We start from the raw sequence: 25,708 nt of genomic DNA, 5'->3' as shown, positions 1-25,708 counted from the left end.
TCTAGAGGAGGCCTAATGAATCCAACTCCCCAGTGGTTCGACGCTGTTTGCGAACTAGAAAAAATATTTTCAAAGGTTCCTTGGAAATGGTCTAAGGAAGTGCCCAAGAGTGATGAATGAACTGATAAATATCATCAGACCTAAGTATAGTGAAGTCGACGACTTGGCTGTTACGTGTTTTGTGAGAACTCATTCATTTATTAGAATGAAAGAATGAAAGAACTGAATAAAAAGAGGGCACTCAAGAGGTCAGTGAATGAAAACTGGACTACGGATGCGCATTCTGACGCTGCACGGAAAAAATCGAAGAAAATGAACAAAATTAAGTCCTGAAAGGTCTAAATTAGTAGTAATGTTATTTTTGTTGTGTAGATATTTACTATTATTATTATTATTATTATTATTATTATTATTATTATTATTATTATTATTATTATTACTGATTTTGTTATTAATTGTACCGGGAGGTACACCTATAAGCCGCACATTTAAATCTTTCGCCTAAAAGAACTCCTCTACTGGAGAAATCGTGAACTTGAAACTAGACCTACTTCAACCTTTACTGAGAAGGTGTAACTACAGTTATTGGACATAATTTTCTTATTGTGAAGTTTCATGTGCTGTATGAAATTCTACGTGTTAAGTTTACCAGTCATCAAGAAGTTTGGACCTTCTTCAAAAGAGGTCACTGCTAAAAAACTATCATGCACACTGGTGCGAAGTGGAAGAACCTTGATTTGAAGAACTGTTGTATTCATAAGTTAGTTTTTTTTACTAAATTATGTTCATTCATTTTTGGGTTGGCAATATTGATCTTTTCTCTCCGCAAGTTTTGAATTTAGCCAATCATGAATTTCTGTAATCAATTTTCTGCCTACCACAGGCGTCTTCCTCGATTCTGAGTGTCACATTTGATGTTATCCAATAAAATTGAGAGGGTGTGGCTGGTTTATCGTGAAAGGTCTCGAACTTTCCCCGAGGGTTTATAAACTGCGGATTTTCTCGCGTCTTGGCCATTTCATCATCGTCTAACTGTGTGTGTGTGTCAAGCAGGAGGTGGGAGGCGCCTCTTCCATCAGGCAGCAGTTCTTCAGCAAGATAATGGCCATCTAACATCTTACATTTGCTAGCTCCGCAGTTTAACCTGAGGGAAAGGTCCGAAACTGTAACTATGTAACCAACTTCTCTGAAATGTAAGTTTTGCCTACTAATGTAAAAATTTCATAAAATCTCTAACTGTAACTCGGGGATAGAGAGTGATGTACCCTCTCGAGCTCCCCTTCACATTAGTTTGAGGTGACTACGTTTTGTAATTGGTTTTCTTCCTTTCCGTAATGTCTTAATTTATTCTTATACGAGTCACCTCAGTAGTTTGGGAATAGCCCTTGTTTCATCGGCCTAGTGCCCCTTAGGTTTTAAGAAATCATATCTAGGAGTGCAAGTACTCGCCTCCATTCAATTTGTGTTTCGGGCCATTTACTTAACCTGTTCTTTTCTGCTACGGCCCAATAGGTTGGGTACTAGATACCCCTGTTTCAAATTATGTAAGTTGTGCCCTGATGGCAAATAATTAAAATTTTCTGATATTGCTTTGTGTAGGCTTGAGAACTGAGAGCACGTTAGCCCTTTTTCAATTGTTGTAAAAGTGCCTCTGGGAGGCCGGATTTTGTAATTGCTGGAGAAAGGCCTCCATGTATTAGGGGATTTCTGCCCTTAAGTAAAGTTGTGATCTTTGTAAATTCGACCGTGTAGCTCAGGAAATGTAAGCGAGGGGTTTGAAGCCCAGGACTTGTAGAATTCACTACCTTGTGTTTTACTTGACTCATTTCCAACTTGCCTATGGGACCTGTTATATTGTTATTTGTTGATTTTTTTAAATTCTAATAAAGAAAATTTAACCTTTCTTAAAGTTTTAAATTCCATTCTTGACTTTGTAGTTAGACCCATTCACCCCGGCACCTTCCTTCACCTCTGCGTCCACGGGTAACCCCGTAACAGTAAGAAAAAAGCAATAACGTTAGTGCAGTATTTACTATTTTCAGGAAAGTAACAACATGCAGTATTTAATCTTGTGTATTTAATTTAGACTTTTTCGGTTAATATAATTTCTTGATTGTTAAGCTTTGGTTTATTTTATCTGTACGTGTATAGGGTACTTATGTTAAGTTCCTTCAAGTACAGTAATTGGGAACTGTCAATACTAACATTTCCGGTGTAATGACGCATTTAAACATCATTTTTAAACTATTCTGGGTTTTAAATTAGGTCTGAAATATTTACGAAAGCACACATACAAAATAATAAAAATAATAGTTTTTGCAATATCTTAGTGGTTTTCGTGTGAAAAAAATTATATTACGACGTAAACGTATTTGTGATAAGGAAGATAAGCCGGGCGCTCCGCACACTGATTTGTAGTTACAGCGCCTGGCAGACGATCCACGGTCCGCTGACGTCACAGGCTCCTGGCCGGCTGCGCGTGACACCTACCGTCTCTCTTCTAGCTACCGTGAGCTGTACCAGGTGGACGTCCGGAACCTGGTCTACGGATGTGGGAATGTTCCACAGAAAGCAGTGGCACGCCACCGATACTTTGTGCCCAACATCTGCAGCAATCCGTCGGTACGTCCATCCAGCTTCTCGCAGGCCCACAACGCTACCCCTTTTAAATAGCTGCACGTAGTCATCGGCGGGGCATGGCTGTACCCTAGAATAAATGTTGCAAACACTGTTCACTTCTAACCTCACCAGAGTTACTGCCTGCAGAGTCAAAACAAAGTGCGCACGGACAGGCCTCCTGATCGCCTTTTATCGTGACAAGTGAATCGCTAATACAACAACCCCTCAATATGCAGTGGTGCCACTGAATACAGTCCTTGAAGATGTTGCGGTTTTTCCGGCAATACACATACAACTACCATGGGAAATTATAAATATTATCAGGATATTACATACCCATATTTATTAAGCTTGCGGTGACATAAGTGTGAAGAAAACCTGCAACCTGTTTTCCAGTCATTGACCGGGTCAGGGATGTAATGAATGAAGCATATATAGGCTGTTAGTACGATGGGGTCGCCACTCCCAAAGTGATATATTAATGACTGATAGATGCTATGAAATGAGAATGGAGAGTGTTGCTGGAATGAAAGATGACAGGGAAAACCGGAGTACCCGGAGAAAAACCTGTCCCGCCTCCGCTTTGTCCAGCACAAATCTCACATGGAGTGACCGGGATTTGAACCACGGTATCCAGCGGTGAGAGGCCGACGCGCTGCCGTCTGAGCCACGGAGGCTCCTGACATAAGTGTATATGTCCAAAATAATTAATGAATCTTAAACTGCATATTCTTCCTACATATACATTCCCTCACATTCACACTTGTGCTCCGTGATTAGAACGTTTAACAGGTGTTAATCTTTCGCTCCAAATGTTGTTGGTTTATGAAGTGTTAGTTCCGGTTATAATTCTCATTATGCCTCCTCATGTGTACAATGTACCGGGAAAGGTATTTATGTACGGTAGTTATGTGTACATAAAGTCCTTCAGGGAAGTCGTTAGACAGTTCATAACATAATTTCCAGGTGTACGCCCTCCACATAGAGATCCCGTGCAGAAACTCGTTAACGAATTGAGAAGAAGGAGAATTTGACTCGATAAGAAGCGAAGAATAAAAAAGCGATCTTAATGAAGATAAACAAAATCGCAGAAAGATTGGAATATACTCATACAAAATCCCTATGAAGACGTGGATAAGAAAACGATGTTTCAAAGGACTCAGCATGACAAGCTAGGAAAATGTTAACACGATGCCCAAAATGTGTAGATATAGGAGAATATTTCCAACATCTGCTGTCTTAAAGTAGTTACTTAGTTTTCATAATTTTAGTTCTCATGTCGTGCACAGAACTATTATTGAGGAAAGTGCTGTGCTTTTTGCTATGCCGGGAGTGTCGAGTCAACGGCAGGCAGGAACCGCGCGCCCGCCGGCCGACCGTTATAAGAAACTCGCTGTAGATTCATTGTTAGTACTTTTGTATCGTACGTGGGAAGTCTAGTAAATTTGACGACGTAAACCATTTACAAGATATAAATGAACATAAACATCATTATCGTTGTCTCTAATACCACCCAGAAGATTACAATAACCATCTTCAATGAAACAATCACGGGCGTAGTTGTCCTTCTAGTAGTTTCAATCTCAACTGAGATTGATAATATATGAATGCAGCAAATCGATGTCGTTTCGGCATGTCAAAGAAGTCCTAAAAGACAAAGTATTGACACTGTAGTGGCTTCAAATATACGTATGCTTAAGTAATTGGAGGTTAGATTAGTAAGATTACAATACGAAAAGTTAGAATTCTTTACAATAATTCATATTTTTTTAAATGTTGTTACGATAATACCGTGGAGCACAGAGGTGTAAGAATGTACGGGCATGATGGGTGGACAGAGAAAAGATCAAAGTATAATTTAAAACTCTAAAATTTGAAATTGTAATTCTTTCCTTTTTCCTATGAATTGATACTTAGATGGACAGCATCAAATAACAATTGGATAGATAAAGGTTAGCTCGTGAGATCTAGTAAGAATATTAGATTAGCCTAGCACAATTAGGCATACAGTGATTTTACAGAATGAGCTTGAAGCTCGCAAGTTACAAATTTCCAAAGAGCGTCTTTGCTCCACACAACTAACTCTCTAGAAGACTACTCTCCAAACTTATTACAAGGAAGCCTCTCCAAGGCACAACCTAAGTTTTACGTTTGATCAAATACAAACAGTTTACACGGTCTTACTCGCTCGACAGTCTAAGAATAGTTAAACAAGCAATAATTGCCTCAGTAAAATATAAAAGGTAAAATTATTGGCCGTAAATAAAAATGCCAGGATGTGAACACTTGCTCCTTTGAAAATACGCTCGAAAGCTCTTAAAAACCCTATCTGGGCTTATGGACCGAAGTTAAAGAGGCTAAGCCTATACTACAGAGGTGACTAGATTGAGAAAAATATCATGTTCCACAAAAGAGATCAATTTTACGAAATCATAGTCACCCCAATACCAAGTTGAATGACATTGCCCGGGTCGAACAGGCCACTCAAGGAAACAAATGCATCACATTAACGGAAATGGAGGCAGCCACAGGAATTAGCCGAAACACTCTGCAGCGTATCGTTCACGGCCACTTACGTACAGTTGGCGAAGGTGTGATCCACGTGGGCGCCTACACTCGTGTCTGCAAACGAAAAGAAGAGGCGTGTGGACGTGTGCAGGGAACTTTTATAACGCCATGATCAAGATCCAGCCGACTTCATGGCTAGGCTTGTGACTGGTGATGAGACATGGCTCCATTACCATTAGCCCTGTACTCCAATCTTCCACCCAGTTGTAAACTGTTTTCCGTGACGGTGCATATTCTCCACAGACTGCCACCAAGCGCCGATGAATTTCTGCAGTGGTCACGCCTGCTTTCCATAGGAACCAAGTCGTATATACTGAAATAAATATTTTCATTAGTACAATTATCATCACCTCAGTATTAATTGGGTCTGTCCCTGAAGGTTGCTTTCCATGTTGTCCGCACCCACGCTGACAGTGTTGTTACGAAATTGCTATGACGAGTGCAATCGTTGGCCCCTGTGCGTGTGCTGTTACAAAAGGGTGGAATAAGACACTAGTTACACGTCACCACCTTCAAAAGTGAAATGTGAACCATATCCGGACGTACAAAAATTAAAGTGTAAAACAATATAATACACCCCTCGTAGAATAGAATCCTTTGACTTGTTTGAAAATTTACATTGAAACATTGAAAGTAACGAAAGAAATTTGAAACATTTCCCCTCAAGTCAGATTTCTGAGACTATCACATGATTAAAAGATGTCTGCCATTAACTTGAGCTGGTGGGCCTTCCGGGCGAGGCTTTCCCCTCTGCCTCCTCTACGAATACACTCTAAACCCCTTGACTGGAGCGATGGAAATACAACATGGCCCAAAATGTCCAAGCTTTAATAACGGAGAGGAAGGTTCCAGAACTCTCTGGGCCGAAGCCCTGTTCACACCCACAGTTCCTATTGACTAATTTAATAAATTTCTTAAATTTGTGATTGGATAAAATTGTAAGACGGAGGGAAGAGATAGAAGTGCTAGTAACGTTAGAACACCAAAAACAATCTACAAAAAATCAGTTTAGAAAACTTATAAAATTCCCTTGAAAATTGATTGTCCACCCTCTCACCAGAGGGGGCACGTAAGTCGATGGTAGACACCTGGAGATAAAGTTCGAAATTACTTCAGTTAGACAGTTCGCGGATCGTACAATAGATGTCCTTCTAAAATGCGCTCAGTTTGAATGTACGGAGTAGATGTACCACCGGTACAGTTATTATGATTATTCTTATCCTTCTTCTTCTCCTTCTTATTATTAATAATAATAGTAGTAATAGTAGTAGTAGGTGTACGTCTCACTAACTCATTTTGACAGTTTTCAGAGACGCAAGTTGCCGGAATTTTGCATTGATGTACATACTTTCCACCGACACGAGGCTGGCGTATTTGAACGCCTTCAATACCACAGGACCGAGCCGGAATCGAACCCGAAAACTTGAGCTTATAATACCAGTCCTTCTACCACCTGAGCCTATTATTATTATTATTATTATTATTATTATTATTATTATTATTATTATTAAGTGAGCCTCTGTTTTATGTGGGCACACTGCTCATTCAAAACAGCATGTCAGAGTAGGGATCGAATGGCTGCAATACTATGATGAACCAGTATGTTACGTACCAGCAGTATCAGAAAATTTATGCTAGTAGTGCACGACTAGTTGACACATTTGAAAATCAAATATAAAATGCAACTTATGTACTATGATGATAACATTTCGTTCACACCTTCCCTGTTTTATGGAAATATCTGTACAGTTCACACTGCTGCATTGTCTCCAAATACCTGCATTCCAGTGAGCTTTCTGCCATGGCGGACTCTCCGTTCAGCAGCCCACCAAAAAAAAGTTATGGCGACACAAAGGAAAATTCGAGCTGTGTTTCAGATTAGGTGGGCACCTGAAAGAAACACCATTCTTCGGTTATACAGAAACGTTGAAGAACAAGGCAGTGTGAAGAAAGAAAAGCGACCACGTGCACCAGCAGTTCGATCTGTGGGTCGCCATGCAGCGCAGCTCTCACAAGTGGGAGCTTCAAGAGGAAGTGGAATATCGTGCCATTCAGTTCAAAGAATGTTACACGGTGAACTTCAGTTGCACCCGTGAAAAATGACTGTACTACACAAGCTCACAGATCTTCACAGGCAGCGTTATGGTCTCAAGATAAAAATGAAGTACTGTTTAACACTTTGCTCTCTGATGAAGCCTACTTTCATCTCAACGGGACAGTTAATAAAAAAAATGTGCGGTTTTGAGCTACAGAAAAACCAGACATTATTCATGAAGAAAAACACGTATGGAGAAAAAGTGACTCTGTGGGTAGCTCTGTCAAGTCATGGGTTAATTGGACCATTTTACTTCAGATAGACTGTTAATGCACAGCGATACAAGGACATGTTGGGGAATGAATTCATGCCTCAAATTCTCGCAAAATTCATACGCAGTGGTTTATGCAAGATGTTGCAACACCTCACACAGCTAACGATGTTCTTGAGTATTTGAGGGGAGTATTTGTTGATCGTGTAATGTCTCTTCGTTACCCGCAGTACAACAATAATGGCAGATTCTCATGGCCTCCTTAAAGCTCTGATTTAAATCCTTGTGATTTATTTTTATGGGGCTATTTGAAAGAAAAACTCTTCGCATCAAGGCCTCAAAGCAGCGTAGAAATGCGTTCTCGGATTGTGCAGCTCTGCAGTGAAATTCATGAAGACCTGTGCCTCAAAGTCGTCAGAAACATGCATACTCGTCTCGAAGAGGTTATCCGCTGCAGTGGAGGCCATGTTGAACCTGTGATATAGTGAAATGTATTTCCAGAGTCCAAGCTGCCTGTGTCTAAAATTTCATTACTGTTCTGTGAAAAATAAAGTTGTTATTCTAAAATTAAATGAGTCAGCTTTTCGTGCGCCACCCTGTAGTAGTAATAGTAGAATTACAATTTAGGCCTATTATAAATTATAGCACCACAATTCACTAAATAACTCCAAATTCAATCATGAAAAGAGCCGTTTTTTGAGAAAAGCTTCTTCCTCTTCACTTTTATTAAATTCTAACTTCATTTTATTCCGAATTAGCAGTGAAGAGGGGGTTTCTGCTCTGGCTTGGAGGATGTAGAAAGGCAGGTGGAGAGTGAGTGCCTCGCATTATACTGAAAACTCCCCAACCTGATTGTGACTGATTGTAGGCAAGTAAGGAGAACATAAAATGCAGATTAGCACAAGCAAGGAAGAGCTTTCTTAAGAAAAGAAATTTGCTCACTTCAAACATTGATATAAGAATTAGAAAGATGTTTTTAAAGACTTTCGTGCGGAGCGTGGCATTATACGGAAGTGAAACATAAGGGATAATTAGCTCAGAAAGGAAGAGAATAGAAGCTTTTGGTGTTACAGAAGAATGCTGAAGGTGAGATGGATAGATCGGATCATGAATGAATAGATACTGAATCGCACTGGCGAGAGGAGATCGATTTGGCTAAATTTGACAAGAAGAAGAAAGAGAATGATAAGACACATCTTAAGGCACCCAGGACCTGTTCAAATGGTTTTTGAAGGAAGCGTAGGTGGTAAGAACGGTAGGGGTAGACCAAGGTATGAATATGACAGTCAGATTAGAGCAGATGTAGGATGCAATAGTTACGTAGAAATGAAAAGGTTAGCACAGGATAGGGTGGCTTGGAGGGCTGCATCAAACCAGTCTATGGACTGATGACTCAAGCAAGAAGTCACGGCCTTGTCTTTGTAGATATTCTGTGTCGCTGCTACTTAATTTACAAGTCTCGTATTTTAATATTTTATGAGTATTATTTAATCCTTTTATATATTCTTCTATAATATTCTTGTTTGGACGTTATGTACATCTTTCTTTTCATGAATCATTCTCTCGTTTTTAATATCTTGTAGGCTTTATGCAACTTCTTGCTCCGAACACGTCCAGTCTTTTGAGTTAACTTTCCAGCTGTGATTTTTAAACAGTGTTGGTCTTAACAATTCGAATATCTATTTTGTCTTGGTCACTGCCATCGCGATCTTATTCATTCCGACTTTGAGTTACTCTCAATTGATATTTTATATAATTTATTCATTTTGTCTAACTTCATTACTTGTAATCGCGTTCGTCTTAATTCGACTGAGCATAATTTCTGGAATAGTGGAGTGGAACATTAGGTATTTAAATTTAAATTTTAGGTGTCTTCCCTTAAACTACAATTTCATCCAGGCTGAATAAAATTGTTTATAGCTTAGACTGTAGTTTCTTTTTTCTCGACTCTATAAGCCTGTACCGATTTTCACTGAATTCTGTTAACCCATTTTCTTGTTGCTCGGCGTTGATATGGACTTAGCAACAAAAATACAAATTCATAAATATCTGTGTTGCCGTTGCGGTAAAAATGTATAAGACATCAATGATGGTTAATTTAATTTTATGTAACTTTAGTTATGTAGTATTTATCGACAGGCCACCAATAATAAAATATTTGTGAATTAAATTTTAAGCCTGCCCCTAAACTACCATTTCACTCAGCGTGAATAAAATAATTTATAGCCTATATTGTAGTTGCGCATACCCCGACTTTACATACCGATTTTCATTAAATTATATTCAGCCATTTATTCGTGATGCGTGTACATACACTACATACATACAGACAGACAGACAGACAGACATCACGGAAAAGTAAAAAGTGCATTTCCTTGTTAAAGTGGATATGACTGATACAGAAATACCATTTTGTTCAAATTCCGAGCAGTGTATATAGACAAAGCTCTTATTTTATATACATAGATTATATTGCTTCTTTTAATGTTTACGATACCGGTTTGATGGATGTTGCAAATAATATTAAAACAATATAAAATAATATATCACACAAAAAGGAAACTAATTTATCATTAGGGAGCGTCCAGATAAGCTATACTACGTGTCCTTCCAATTGGGGAGTGTTTACCTTTCCAACTCTTGAAGAGCCGACGTTCAGTTGAACATGGGAGAAACACCTTTTCCTGCAACTTTAATGTGATTGTCCTTGCACCTTTGTTGATGTACATAGTGAAACTCAAACGAACGTTCAACTGCAGACATCTAAATTGAAACTGTATATCCTGAGGGATAATCTGAATACCAGGAATGAACACTACTTCGCCCGTGGAATATCCAGTCATGATGGTGGCTTCAATAATATTTGGCATCAGTTTATTGATTGAGAGTCGTGTTTCACTGCGCAGTGAGGAAGGATACATATTCCTGAGAAGGTTAATCGGGGCAACAATCTTCAACTCCAAGAAGTTCCAGGGTACTCGGCGTGAATCCAAGTTGTTCAAAAGCTCTATCATGCAGTGAACAGCCTCATCTGTATTGCATGTGTGGCGATAGACCTTTAAATTTGTAGAACACCGGATAATTCTTGTAAAAGTTGCTTATTGATGACATTGACAGCTTTATTTATTGAAGCAATAATTGCTCTTTGACGCAGCCATGCGTGATTGGTGAAATGCTATGCCCACGTATGTTAAACCTTTCATATCTCTGCGTGCTGTAGATAAGGTTGTGCACAAATACATGCAGACAAACACTTCCGGATATCGCGGACTGTGTATGGCTCCTCGTGTTGGGGACCGTAGAGATTTTCTATGTCAAGCATGGCACTTTTACTGATATACGCTGCCTGACAAAAAACGTTAAGCACCCAGAAGGAGTGGTCCAATATCCCATTTCGGTATACATACATACCTTTCATGTGTGCGTAAATAAAGTTTACAAGGATCAGTAATATGTAGAACGCACATCAGAGTGCATTCGTTACGGCACCGTCTGTAGTTGGTAAGTTGTTAACCAGTCCACTGCTGTGAGTCAGACAATTAAGAAAGACGTGCAGAGAAATCTACATACAGTACAAAGCACCCGCAATTCCTCTCAGACACGTTAGACAGCCCATCCACCAACTTATAGCATTTGACAGAGGCTGCATTGTGGGACTGCAGGAGGCTGGTCGGTCGTATCGTGCAGTTGCCAGGCCTGTGAGCCATTCAGATGTCACAGTGGCCCGACGCTGGACTAACTGGGTACATGAGGGCACCTAATCACGTCGTGGAATTTCATGTCGACCAAGAAACACCACCCTGAGTGAGGACCTTCGTATGGTGCGTCATACACTGCGGAATTCCATAACTTCGTCACCTGCCATCCACGAATATATACTGGGGATTCTACAACATCCTATGAAGTCCCGCACAGTGTCTCGACCATTCGCATCCGCCGGATTGGTATCCTGCCGTCCCATGCGCCGTTTGCCATTGACATGAGAACACCAACGCCTGCGTTTGGAGTGGTGCCTTTCCCGGGAGGTATGGATAGAGGACGACTGGCGTCGCATCATGTTCAGGGATCCCGCTTCTTCATAATTTCCGATGACCATCGTATGCGAGCTTAGTGGCGTCGAGGGCAGAGGGCAGTTCCTGACCATATTGTGGAAAGACACACAGGCGTAATCCGTGGCATCATGGTGTTGGGAGACGTAGGATATGCGTTCAGGTCACCTCTAATAGTGCTTCGGCAGACTTTGACGGCACAGCGATACGTCACAGACATTCTGCGTCCGCACGTCCTACCCCTTATGACACAGCACCCTAGGACAATGTTCCAACAAGATAATAAACGTCCACACACAGCACGTGTGTAAATGGTCTGAGTTCCTCCCGTGGTCATACAGATCCCCGGACATCTCCATCATTGAACACATGAGGGATGACATTGGAAGGTGACCCCGTCCCAGTACCAACCTGTGGGATCTGGAGGGACATCTGCAATAAGTGTGGACGAACGTGCCTCAGGAGAGGATCCAAAAGCTGTTTGACACAATTCCGAACCACATAAGGGCATAAATTGCGGGTGGAGGGGTGGGAGGTCGACAGCCTACTGACCTGGAGCGAGCATTCCACCTGTAACTGCCAACGGCCTTTTCTCCTTCATCCCATATTGTAATCAGTTCAATAAAGGCGCATGGTTTTTCAGTATTGTAGTTTCATTCACTTTCACTTACTCCTTCTGGGAGCTTAACATTTTTGTCAGGGAGAGTATGTATTATCTATCTTATGTACTGTATTTTAGGTTTCCTCCACATAAAATAATACATAACCCATGCTGCACTGCAGCACTCGTTATAAATAGGTCGGATAACGTGTCTTGATTAAAATTCCTTCATGCACTGCTCGAGTACTTTTCTGAACGATTACTTTTAGGATTTTATTACCTGATAATTTTTGTGAAGTAACCTCTTGTTGATATCTTTATTTCGATTGATATTTTACAAAGGTTCTTTTTACAATGTATTTTACGTCGCACCGACACAGACAGGACACATGGCGTGAATGAGAAAGGAAAGAGCTAGGAGTGGGAAGGAAACAACTGTGGCCTTAATTAAAGTACTATCCCAGCATTTGCCTGGTGTGAAAATAGGAAATATGTCCCCTTCAAAGCTTGCGATAGTGGGGATGGAACCCACTATCTCCCGAATGCAAGCTCAGAGCTACGTGATCCAAACCGCCCAGCCACTCGCTCGGTATTTACGATAAAATTTTATTACTTCTTAACTGTATGCAACCCGCTAGGTCAGAATGTATTGCGGGCTTCGGTAAGCTTTCGCGTACAATTTATAGAGTGGTCATTAAATATAAATATGACGTAAAACAAATAATATTGGAAGAAAATATGGTTCACGTTTTATTGCTGGTATGGAGAATTCCTCCTATTCACTAATATTTTTAAGTGAATGAATTGAATATCGGGTTAATATGAAGTAAATAAATAAATAATAATGAAAAACGATTAAAGCTAATATAAATAATGAAAGCTGATCTTTACCAGTATATTCATCTACGATTATGCTTATCTTATTTCATAAATTTCAGGCCTCTGCATGCCGTAGATTTGGCTGGATACCACACATATACACATAGGTGAATACTTCCGGAAATCATGGAGTGAACATGGCTCCTCATGTCGAGAACTGAAAATGGGTTCCTACGCCAAGGACTTGCGTCACTACCCCACGTACGTTGCCTAGTGACAGTGAATCTAGTTATGTAATCCTGGTGACAGCACGTGGGATTGTCAAATCCCAACTCAAGTTTTCCGCCGGTTTTTCGTTTATAGATTACCAACAAATTCAGAAATGGAAAACTCGGCTTAGAGATGCGTTTCTAATCCCTCCCATCCATCTATTTTAAAAATTTCAGATCTCTGCATGCCGCAGATTTGGCTGGGCATCGCCCGCACGCACACACACATACACACACACTTTATTATTATTATTATTATTATTATTATTATTATTAATATTATTATTATTATTTTAAAAGTGAGTATTCATATATGTTGTTATCATAAGAAGTTGTACTACTTAGATTTGCCTTAACTAGTCGAATTAGTTTCTAAGGACCAACACGTTGAAATATATATTTTACTCACATTTGTATCAAATTAATAATTCTTCTAATTTAATTCATCAAATTCTAATCTATTTGAGAGACACTCAACTACATAATCAGAAAGTAATTTCCCCGTCGGTGATTGAATTTCAAATTTTACCCATTTCATTTTAATTTTCCCAGTATATTGATTTCCGAGCCTCATATATTATTCATAGAAGCCTGAGCCTTATATTTGTTAAAATAACTTTCTCAATTCTCATTTCAAAAGTTTTCTTTCTAGAGAAACTTTCCATCTTCTCCTTTTTTTCCGTCGACTTCGTGTCACCTTACCCTCGGTGTCTCGTCACAGGTGGATTGGAAATCGAACAGCATTGCCTTTGTCCTTTTCAATTGGATGGCGTCTTAGCAGATCGACTTTGCCGCTAAGTGGATGCCACTCACAGTAAAGTTGAATTAAGCTTCATTTAAATTTCTATCTCAAACAGTGAGCCAACTAATTTAAAAGCAATAGATTCATGCAATTTGTGATTACATGGGAACGCGACTTTAAACTGCCATCACTGCAAAGATTGGGCAAAAATACATTAATAGCCTGTTATCTATTGAAAAGAGATGTAGACCTATTTAATGATACGCTTCCGTTAACCATTACAGATTAGTGCTGTTACTTATTTCACATTTAACTAGAGTACTATTTATTGACTTCTTGCATGTTGTGACCAGTTCATGGACTGAATATTTGATCGATTATTTTAGAAACGTCACGTGGCCATTTTTGTCAATTTTACAGGAGAAACAGAAAGCCATTTATTTTGTAACATTTACTTTGCACTGTAAAATCAGATATGTTTTATTGGACGATATGGGTGTAAATTTACATTTACAACCACAAACTAACAACACCACTAAAACTCAATTTTAAAATAATAATAATAATAATTATTATGATGGACTTGTGCCCTTTTTATAATAAAGAGAAATTGAAACATACTTGAATCAATTTTTAAGTCCTTACATGTGTTTAAGTTAAGGAAATATGTCTAATTTCTGCTGGAGTTCTTTATGCGTTAAGCATCACATGCTGATTCTAAAAAAATCAATATTTTTCAGTAAGGGAGCATCGCTTTCTCCCCTATGATGGGACTTTCGGAACAATCACACGTTTTCCCAGAAAAATAGACGGAGTCTACACACCAGAGCAGTATGTTCAGTACATTCCTCAATCAAGTAGTTACTAGCAACACGTTATAGCTTAATTAACAGATTATCCGGGATATAGTGGATTCGAATCCAACTGTCGGCAGCCCTGAAGATGGTTTTCCGTGGTTTCCCATTTTCACACCAGAAAAATGCTGGGGCAGTACCTTAATTAAGGCCACAGCCGCTTCCTTCCAACTCCTAGGCCTTTCCTATCCCATTGTCGCCAGAAGACCTACCTGTGTTGGTGCGACGTAAAGCAGATTGATAAAACAAAATGAATAACGCAATGGTGCCGCTTCACTTGTTTAATGATAACCATTAACAAGTAGCATGGTCGATGTATGTGTCGTTGCACATTTTTAAACGCTTTTCAGTAATACTAACGGGCTTATGTTCCAATAACAACATAATTTTACCATGGAGGTATTTCGTCACGTACCGGTAAATCTACGAAAATGAGGCTATTGTATTCTAGCACCTTCGAATACCACCGGACCGAGGCATGATCGAAGCTGCCAACTTAGGGTCCGAAAGCCAAAGCTCTACCATCAGGGCCACTCAGACCTACAAAGCTAATTTTAATTGTACATGTAGTGAAACTCACGGGGTATGAAAAATATACTCTCTTATGTTGTGTAGTATAATAAATACAAGTGTCAGGGGAATCAACCTCCATGTAATAACGGTTGACCCCTCAGTACTCAAGTAACTACAACAGTAAGACACAGTGAATTTTACATCTATTTCTTAATTACACTCAAGAAAGGTAGAATAGTAATAATCGATTTGTTGATAAAAATAGAGGCACGTCTAGTAATTTTTTCACCAGGAACGCTGAGGTTCGAATGTGGATGGATTGTGGGACGCATTTCCAACCACAAATTCATGTGGCATCAGAAAAGGCATCAGCTACAAAAGCTCAGTATAAAACTCAAAATGACCGGGCGAGTTGGCTGTGCAGTGTGCGCGGCTGTGAACTTGCATCCGGGTGAGAGTGGGTTCGAATCCCACTGTCGGAAGCCCCGTTATATGGTTTTCCGTGGTTTCCCATTTTCATACCAGGCAAATGCTGGGGCTGTACCTTAATTAAGGCCTCGGCCGCTTCCTTCCAACTCCTAGGCCTTTCCTATCCAATCGTCGCCACAAGACCTATCTGTTTCGGCGCCACGTAAAGCCACTAGCGAAAAACTAAAAATGACAGAGCAATTTGAACTTATATATACAATTATATGTAGTTATGTTTTAATTCTACTTTATTATCACACTACTGTAAGCGATCGTTGCCACCGGGATATTTCCCATTTGCGATCTATTTGACAATAATAGGTATTTGCGGCCACAGCTCATTCCTTCCCAGTCCTAGTCATTTCCTATTCCATCGTCGTTGAAAATCTATTGACGAAAAAACTGTTATCAAAATAAGTACTCACAAGGTTCGAACATAGCTCCACTGCCATCTTTTATTATAATGGGTTATATGACAGCCGACATCAATTGGAGGTCTTAGTTAAATTACCCACTTACTGAAAAATGCGAGTTATTTACAACCCACACTCCGTATTACACTGCATCCTTGATTGATCGAATACGTCATTTTGGGGGAGAAAACAAGAAAGTAAGAGAAGTACTAGAAGTGGGTTTCTTGAAAGAAATGGATCATTTATCGGTCACATGAAACAAGAAATAGAAGAAGCACAGCAGTAGAAATATCTGTATCTATCAACTTTAATATGAACTCTTCAATCCTCTCCCTCCATACACACTTCAAGTATTATTCTTCCATCCCATTCACTCTCTCCCAAAGACAATTTGTTCCTTCTATCTCCTTCGAATTTCTTGTTCCCTCCCCACATCGAAACTCAAAAATAACTCACACATATTTATGCTTCACTATATAATCCTATTAAGAAACGAAAACATTTCAATACAAACACTCTTGTATCGCGTGTTGAAATTTTTTTCTAGCGGTTTTACGTCGCACCGACACAGAGAGGTTTTATGGCGACGATGGGATGGAAAAGGCCTAGGAGTTGGAAGGAAGCAGCCGAGGCCTTAATTAAGGTATAGCTCAGCATTTTCCTGGTGTGAAAATGGAAAACTACAGAAAACCATCTTCAGCGCTGCCGACAATAGGATTCGAACCCACTATCTCCCGGATGCAAGCTCACAGCCGCGCGCCTCTAACCGCACGGCCAACTCGTCCGGTCGTGGTGGCAATTATTCATATTTCTAATTTGAAATTCGATACTGGCTTTGTCTGATGTTTGAAGTAGCACATATAATCCAGTTTCGTGACGGTTGATTTACCGAACACTTGCGGACCATATTCCAACACCTCGACTCTCCATAAACCGTAAATATGCTTGATAGTCCGCAAAACGATTTATTATTATTATTATTATTATTATTATTATTATTATTATTATTATTATTATTATTATTATTATTATTATTATTATTATTTGTGTCTCCCAAAAATTGTACACTCGACATATTTCAACGAACTCCGCCACTAGGAATGGTTCTGGTATTCTGATCCCAAGCCCAGATAAAAGAGGAGGTTCAATGGCTGGTTGTTGAGCCTTGGGGTTTCACTGATGTCAAGTAAGTGCTGCCATTAAAACTCAAGAAATGCTTTAGTTGGCAACAGTGGCGGTTCGTGACATTTTAATCTGGCAGGGCTGTGCCTCCATCTCTTTTCCCTCCCCAGTAGGTCCAGTTTTCACTGTCCAGCACCATGATACTATTAGATAATAATAATAATAATAATAATAATAATAATAATAATAATAATAATAATAATAATAATAATAATAATACTCCGATGACGCTGGCTGAATAGAAATCTGCTTGCACTACAACTTCAATTAATTTAATAAACTACACCAAAATGGCATTTATGCACACACATTATTGAACAGGCTAACAGCTAATGCAATCCCGTCTATTGTGGCATTGCACTGTTTCACTGATCACAATCACAGTTGATAACAGCATTCATGAAAACAAAATAATAAACGGTGCACTCCCGAATATTTGTCTCATTGCTCAAATTTCAAACCATGACATAGTATTTAAAAATTTTAACCACCCTACAAATGGTGCCGTCATTTTACGGTTATATTTTGAATCTTTATTTTAGCATCTTTATAGAAATGAATTGTTTAAATAGTCAAAAAGCAAAGCAAAGTCACCTCCGTACAGGCCATGAAGGCCCTTGGAGGAATGGAAGGTAAAGGCTTCCACCATTTTCAACCTCGGCATGTGATGGGGTAGAATGGTTAGCTCTACGCCCGGCCGCCTTTGACCCCAGAAATTAACCTGGTACTCATTTTTGGTGTAGGCTGAGTGAACCTCAGGGCCATATGCACCTCCAGAAGAGGAAATCTCATTTATTAAATTTTACGACTTCCTGACGGGGATTCGAACCCACGTTCTTCCGAGCGAATCGGGCACGCCTTTACCGCCTCGGCCAGGCAGCCCCTGTCTAAATAGTCAGTATAATGGAATTCGTTGTATTGTAAAATGCTTTGGAATTGATCTCTAACAACAATTAATATAAGACATGGGGAAAAGCCTAGGTACATTTTAAAGTGGTTGGAAATGTTGCTGAAGGCTCCGTCGTTCAGCTCTTACACCCGCCTGCACTCTTCTTACCTCTGACAAACCCATTAGTGATGGGACATTCGATTCATTTTACTGAATCGATTCATTTGATTCCGATCACGTTACTGAATCGTTACAGTGATCCGATTCACGGCACATTAGTCACCTCTCCTACTGCATCTGTGTAGTATGTAATGGTAAGACAGCAGCAACAGCATTCATTGTTCGCTGCTGCCATCTGGTCTTCTTACTATGAACTCCTTTCTTAGAACAAAAATACTAGTCACTCTAACACATCGAAGGTTTCCGGTGACGCAGGATGGGAAAGGTCCTGGATTAGGAAGGTATCAGTCATGGCCTTAATTAAGGTACAGTCCCAGGTGTAAAATGGGGAACTACGGAAAACAATCTTAACGGCTGCCGACGGTGGGATTCGAACCCACCGTCCCCCGAATGCAAGCGCATAGCTACGCATTACCAACCGCACGTCCAACTCGCTAAGACATTTTTGAAAATATGTACTGTATTTTTTCTATCAGCAGAGGATTTTTTTAAATCGTCATATTTTGTATAGGCTACCCGAGATGTAGGCCTACAGTAGCCCCACTGGTTTTCTGATTCAACATACTGTTGGTTAAGTTATTGCGTCAGTTGGCTCACTTACTGTCCACATATTATTGAAGTCTTGTGCAACGATGTGACATACGAACTGAGACAATACTGGAGCCGCTCTTCCCAATATAAAACAGGTAGTGGTCATGAGCATGACTCATAGTTAGAGATATGATTTTTTCGCATTAACGATAAACGAGTCAAAACATTTTTAAGCGATTTTGAAATCTCTTAAGGAATTGCGTGATTCTGGTTAAGAAATTCGTGATATTGTTTTCGCGAATTAAAGCGAAAAAGCCATTTTAAAGCGAAATATACTTATTTTGCGATAAGTGCTAAAATGTAGCGAAATTCATGGAAAATAACGATCTTGAAATGGTACTCCAATACCATGTGTGTGAAGGTAAAGAGATGACAGAATAAGGAATTCTCATTTCGACAGATGTATCATTCCGTATTAATATTCTATAAAATCCCTTAAATGTATGCCCATATAGAGTGAAAGCTCTGGCCATTTAGGTTGTAAGGATCCTCTATTATGTACTCTTAATTAGGGCAATATTATAGTTCTAAACAAGATTACATAAAAATGATGGATGCTTATCAGTATTGTTTCTCTTTATTTATCTGCTAGCTGATGTACCCGTGCTTCGCTACGGGATTCTCAGAAAGACTGACTTTGTGGTTTTCCTAACCTGAAATCAACATTGATCATTACAAAAACGTAAGTATGAATGTAGCGATTAAAAGCAATGCTGTCATATAAAATACTCGATAAAATGGAAAGCCGCACGTTTTATCACTTTTAACGAACAGTGCTGCGGTTAGATTGCGGTGCTAATCTAATAGTCCAAAGTTCCAGAGCTGGGGTGACCAGGCCGCAGTTTGCCATGAACACTCGTCTGCCATTATTCCGCTAAATATGCACACTCTTCATTCCAATCAGTGCTTCAGAGTAGGGATTGAATAGCCCGAATGCTATGATGATCCAGTGTGTTACGTACCAGTAGTATCAAAAAATTTATAAACCAGGGGAATGCCATGCTAAAGAAGGAAGTTATCTAACTCCCCAGCTACTTCCCATCAATATTCTGACAGACTGTTACACGCTGTATGACTGGGCGAGTTGATCGTGTGGTTAGCGGTGCGCAGCAGTGAGCTTGCATCCGAGAGATAGTGGATTCGAACCCAACTGTCGGCAGCGCTGAAGATGGTATTCCGTGGTTTCCCACTTTCACACCAGTCAAATGCTGGGCCTGTACCTTAATTAAGGCCTAAGGCACTCCTAGCCCTTTCCTATCCCATCGTCGCCATAAAACCTATCTATGTCGGTGCAACGTAAATCAAATAAAAAATACTCTGTACGCAGCAGTAATCCTATCTACCGGAGATGAGGGACAACATGAGACACAAAGCACATCACGACAAACAATGGTCAATGTAATGTTGTTGTTGATCAATTTTAAGAGCTTTCTATATTGTAGGCCTTCATATTTAGTTTTCTTTCGACTCTGTGATTTGTAAAATATTTTATACCATAAACTGTAGTTTCTTATTCTCCGGCTTTACATACCGATTTTCATTAAATATTTACCCATTTTCTCGTTACTTGACGCTGATATGGACTTAGTAACAAAAATCCAAATTCATGAATATCTTTGTGATCATAGCCAGTACGGCAACAATGTATAAGACATGAATAATAGGAAATTTAATACTATATAACCTTAGTTATGTAGCATTCATCGATTACACCTCTAATAAGAAATATTTCAGAATTACATTTTAGGTCATCCCCTAAACTACCATTTCACTCAGCGTGAATAAAATAATTTACAGCCTAGACTATAGCGACTTATTTCCTGACTTTGCATACCGATTTTCATCAAGATAGGACCACTAATAACAACAATATTTGAGAATTAAATTTTAGGCCTTCCCCTAAACTACCATTTTTCTCAGCGTAAATACAATTATTGATAGCCTAGATTGTAGCAACTTATTCCCCAACTTTGCATACCCATTTTCTTTAAAATACGACCACTAATAACAAATAGTTGAGAACTTAATTTTAGGCCTTCCCCTAAACTACCATTTCACTCAGCGTGAGCAAAATGATTTATAGCCTAGATTGTAGAGGCTCATCCCCCGACTTCACATACCGATTTTCATTAAATTCTCTTCCACCGTTTTCTCGTGATGCGTGTACATACATACAGACAGACAGACAGACAGACAGACAGACAGACAGATAGATAGATAGACAGACAGACAGACAGACAGACAGACAGACAAAAATTACGGAAAAGTAAAAAATGCATTTTCTTGTTACTATGGACATGACCGATACAGAAATACCATTATTTTCAAATTCTGAGCAATGTACAGACAAAACTCTTATTTTATATATATAGATTTTTCCCATAAATAATTCGCAAATATCAAGAATTAAACTTTTCATGAATAACATTGGAAAAGGGTTAAAGCGAAATTAAAGCGATGGGCCAGTCCTATTTCGCGATATAACGCAAAAAATTGTTTCATTTTCGCGAATTCGAACATATATTTATGCGAAAAAGTCATGCCTCTACTCATAGTCACAGAACAGGCTAGAGTCGAGTTTAATTAATTGTCAAATGTCAATTAAGTTATAATACTAAGATTCATTAAACTAATAAATAGTATAACCGAATTACTACCTACTTTTGAATTATGTTTTGACTACCTTTTTACACTGAAAATAAATCCATCTATTATTTATTATTTAAACCTCCCTGTAAGAAGAGGACAGTGAATGCAAGTGGGTATTAATTTCAAATGAGCTGAGCTCGAGAGTCTATTATAGCATACGATTCTTTCAGTGTAATATGGTTCACTGTTTGTCTCGCTGCAGCGGAAGCTCGGCTCTCCGCCATTGTCCAGTGTACCGATAAGGAGCCGTGTGTATCTTGTGTCTCACTGAGCTGTGCTCGTTCACAATTCTTTCGATGTGCCATGATTCACTGTCTCGCTGCAGCGGGAGCTCGGCTCCCCGTCAACGCCCAGTGAGTGCGCCACTCAGCACTGTCCGCTGGGAGTAGGCTGAATCGTGTGCCGTGAGCTCGCCGTTCCTGTGAATCGTTCCTCTCGGACACTTGAATGAATCGTTACACTGCTTCGTATCATGCATTCAGTAGCCAGCACTATAGCCCATATCGTTCTTCCAGGCTCCGCCCACACCCCACACACTTGCAAACTCTTGGGACCTACTGAGGGCTCTGCCGGACAGATCATACCCACCTGCACTCTTCGTTCCCCTGACAAGCCAACATCGTCCTTCCAGGCTCCTACCGCATCCCACACACTAGCAAAGTCTGTGGACCTATTCAGGGCTCTGCTGCCACGGACCGAGCGCCTCACAACCACAGTAAAGAGAAAACATGGTGCTTGCTGGACAGCAGCCACAGGATGAAAGCCTTTGCCATATTCTTGAAAGTAGAAAAAAAATTACAGCCGAAATAATAAAGATAACATTGTATACCTGAATATCACACCACATAAGTTCGACTTCGCTACTTTTGTCCATCTCTTTATGTAATAATTTACAGAGTGAAATAACGTTGAATGTTTTTGAAAAGGTGGCGTGGCGGCGCCCAAAAGTCCTTCATGCACGAACCGCCACTGGTTAACAGTCCATCTGTTGATGTAATCATCAAATCCCACCCCTGACGGGGATGGGTGAGGGCGAGTACCTGGCGCCTCAAAACTGGGTCCCTCGGCTAAGTTATGGTAACCCCGACAGAAGAGTTGCTGGTTCTCCAGGCTGTGGGTTGTGCGAAGGGCTGGTAACTCTTCCACTTAAAAACTTACCTCACACATAAATCTCAGATGAAAAACCGGACGGATTCTATGATGACGACAAAAACAAGATCAAAGGACAAACGATTTGAAATTATAGATACATTAACGTTGGGAACTTGGAGCGTGAGAGGCATAAAAGGCAAAGAAGAAGAACTGGATAGATAGTTGGCTAGGACAGAAATTAATATTGCTGTAATTACTGAGACAAAAAAGAAATAACAAGGGACAAAAGAAATTGGTAAATCCACTATGATCTATAGCGGAGTTATACAGGATAAAGGGAGCTGCAGCATGGGTCGGAATATTAATAGACAGGAAGTGGAAAAACAAAATAGAAAACTACACTATTATAAATGAGAGGATTTTAATGCTAAGGTTGAAGGTAGAGAGAGGGACATTTACCTCTGAAGCCGTGTATGCTCCTGAAGAAAACAAAAAGGAAGAATCTGAACAGTTTTATGAAGTTCCTCAATCAGTATTAGATGTCCGGTTCCACGGCTAAATGGTTAGCGTGCTGGCCTTTGGGCACAGGGGTCCCGGGTTCAATTCCCGGCAGGGTCGGAAATTTTAACCATCATTGGTTAATTTCGCTGACACAGGGGCTGGGTGTATGTGTTGTCTTCATCATCATTTCATCCACATCAAGACGCGCAGGTCGCCTACGAGCGTCGAATCGAAAGACCTGCACCTGGCGAGCCGAACATGTCCTCGGACACTCCCGCACAAAAAGCTATACGCCATTTCATTTCATCAGTATTAGATAACGTATGTAAAGGTGACTTTGTTGTTCTGACTGGTAATCTGAGTGCTCGAGTAGGGAACAAAGCAATTACAGAGATAGTGGGAAATAAAGGTCCAACTTTAAATGAAAATGGTAAATTATTGATAGAAATTTGCACCCTTTAATCAATTAAAATTACTAACACCTTCCTTGAGAAGAAGGAAATACAGAAATTTACATGGACTGCAAGAGAAAATTGAAAAGTGAAAATTTGCAAATTTACGATCTTTAAACAAGATTCGAGCCTGCCAAAAACAGAAATAAGCAGAAAATATATCCAAATAATCCTAAAAAGCCAAAATATCTGATGCTGAGTGTACGATAATAATTATTTTACGTCCCACTAGTTCCTCTTACAGTTTTTGCAGACGCTGAGGTGCCTGCGTTTTGTCTCGCAGAAGATCGTTTACATGTCAGTAAATCTATCAACATGAGGCTGACGTATTTGAGCACCTTTAAATACCACCGGACTGAGCCAGGATCGAATCTGCCAAGTTCGGCTCAGATGGTCGGGACCCTACCTCCTGAATTATTCATCTCGGCTTTAGCGTAAGAGATTCTACATAAAAGCTTGGAAAGCCGAGGTGGCCGACTGGTGGAAGATGCAACCGAATACACGCTATTGATACGCCCGAAGACACTCCTGAAGATACGGTATAACCTAAGCGGAAATCGTGTGATTTGAAAGCATTCACAAAAAATAAAAACAAAAAAACCTCAGTGAAAAAATATTTCTAAACCTAAATACTGCGCAATTACTTATTTCTAACACCCACCGAACACCCTACGACAAAACGACCTACGATCATAGCTCAAAATGCAGGCGTCGTTCATTTCATTATTTTCTATGTATTAGTTAATTATAAATAAATTTGTCCGGTCATTCCGTCCGTTCTACTGGACCGATTTGCTCCATTTTTGTGTTGTTCTCTCCGGAATTACCATTCGGGGACTAAGTTGAATCAGCTTTCAGTAATCCTAAAATCAAGCCAAAAAATGATCACTCCAGGCGATGACTTACCCAAGCCCGCAATACATTCTGTACTTACCGGGTTAAACACAGTTATAGGGCAATATCTGTACGTAAAAATATCATCGAAGTTAAACGATTACAAATGACCGTGACAATAGGCAAACCTACAATTTCAACCAAACATTGTACACACATGAATACTATCTGGAGATAAATACTGTGGGAGTAACACATCCTTAGGAGGGGAGCGGGGAGAGAGTGACTTGTAAAAATCACCGAAATGAGGGTATAAATTGAGAGAGTAATGAATTTCTATCTAGAGAGTTGCAAATCGGACAAGAAATTGGTGGTGACACTCTTTTCTAGTACCTAACAAATACGCGCGGCACTGAGAGGGATAGTAATGCGACTTCAAATATAGCCATTAAGGGCTCGACTTGCATTTTGGAGAGGCACATGGCCCTGAGGTTCACTCATCCTACACCAAAAATGAGTACCAGCTTCATTCTTGCGAAAAAAGTGTCCCGGCATAAAGCTAACCATTTTAACCAACTTAGTACCGAGGTTAAGAATACAGGAAATCTTTACCTTCCACTACTTTAATAGCCTCCATGGCTCCAGACATATGTGACTCAGTTCCTGCCTCGAATTCACGATTCAGTGATACCAACATTCATACGCCGTTTATGTTCAAATAATACAGTGTAATTATTTTTCAGTAATTTATTTAATGGATAGAATTGTTGCTGCTCGTTTCAAAACAAAGAAGCATTAAAGAGAGAGAAAATGTTTTTCAGAAAATAAGAGAGGCCCATGATTCGATATATTCATTATATCTCTTAAGTAGAAAAGCTCGTAGAAATTCTTTTTTTATAAAAACAGATTAACATATCAGATCTGAAACACATCTGGAATGAATTATAAGAGATATGTTCAGTTTCAGACATCGTAAGTTAGAGGATAAGCGCTCACAAACCCATTTTCATTTCACTTTTTGGGAAAATAATTTAATGCCGCCAAGCAGAAAACAGCGTCACAGATGGTGCGATCAAATACAAAATAGAAATCGTTAGTCCAGTAGGGAATTGTGGAC

The sequence above is a fragment of the Anabrus simplex genome, chromosome 1 (genome assembly GCF_040414725.1).
Source record: "Anabrus simplex isolate iqAnaSimp1 chromosome 1, ASM4041472v1, whole genome shotgun sequence".
Classification (NCBI taxonomy): domain Eukaryota; kingdom Metazoa; phylum Arthropoda; class Insecta; order Orthoptera; family Tettigoniidae; genus Anabrus; species Anabrus simplex.
The sequence above is the reverse complement of the archived record's forward strand: the minus strand, read 5'-3'. Positions refer to the sequence as shown.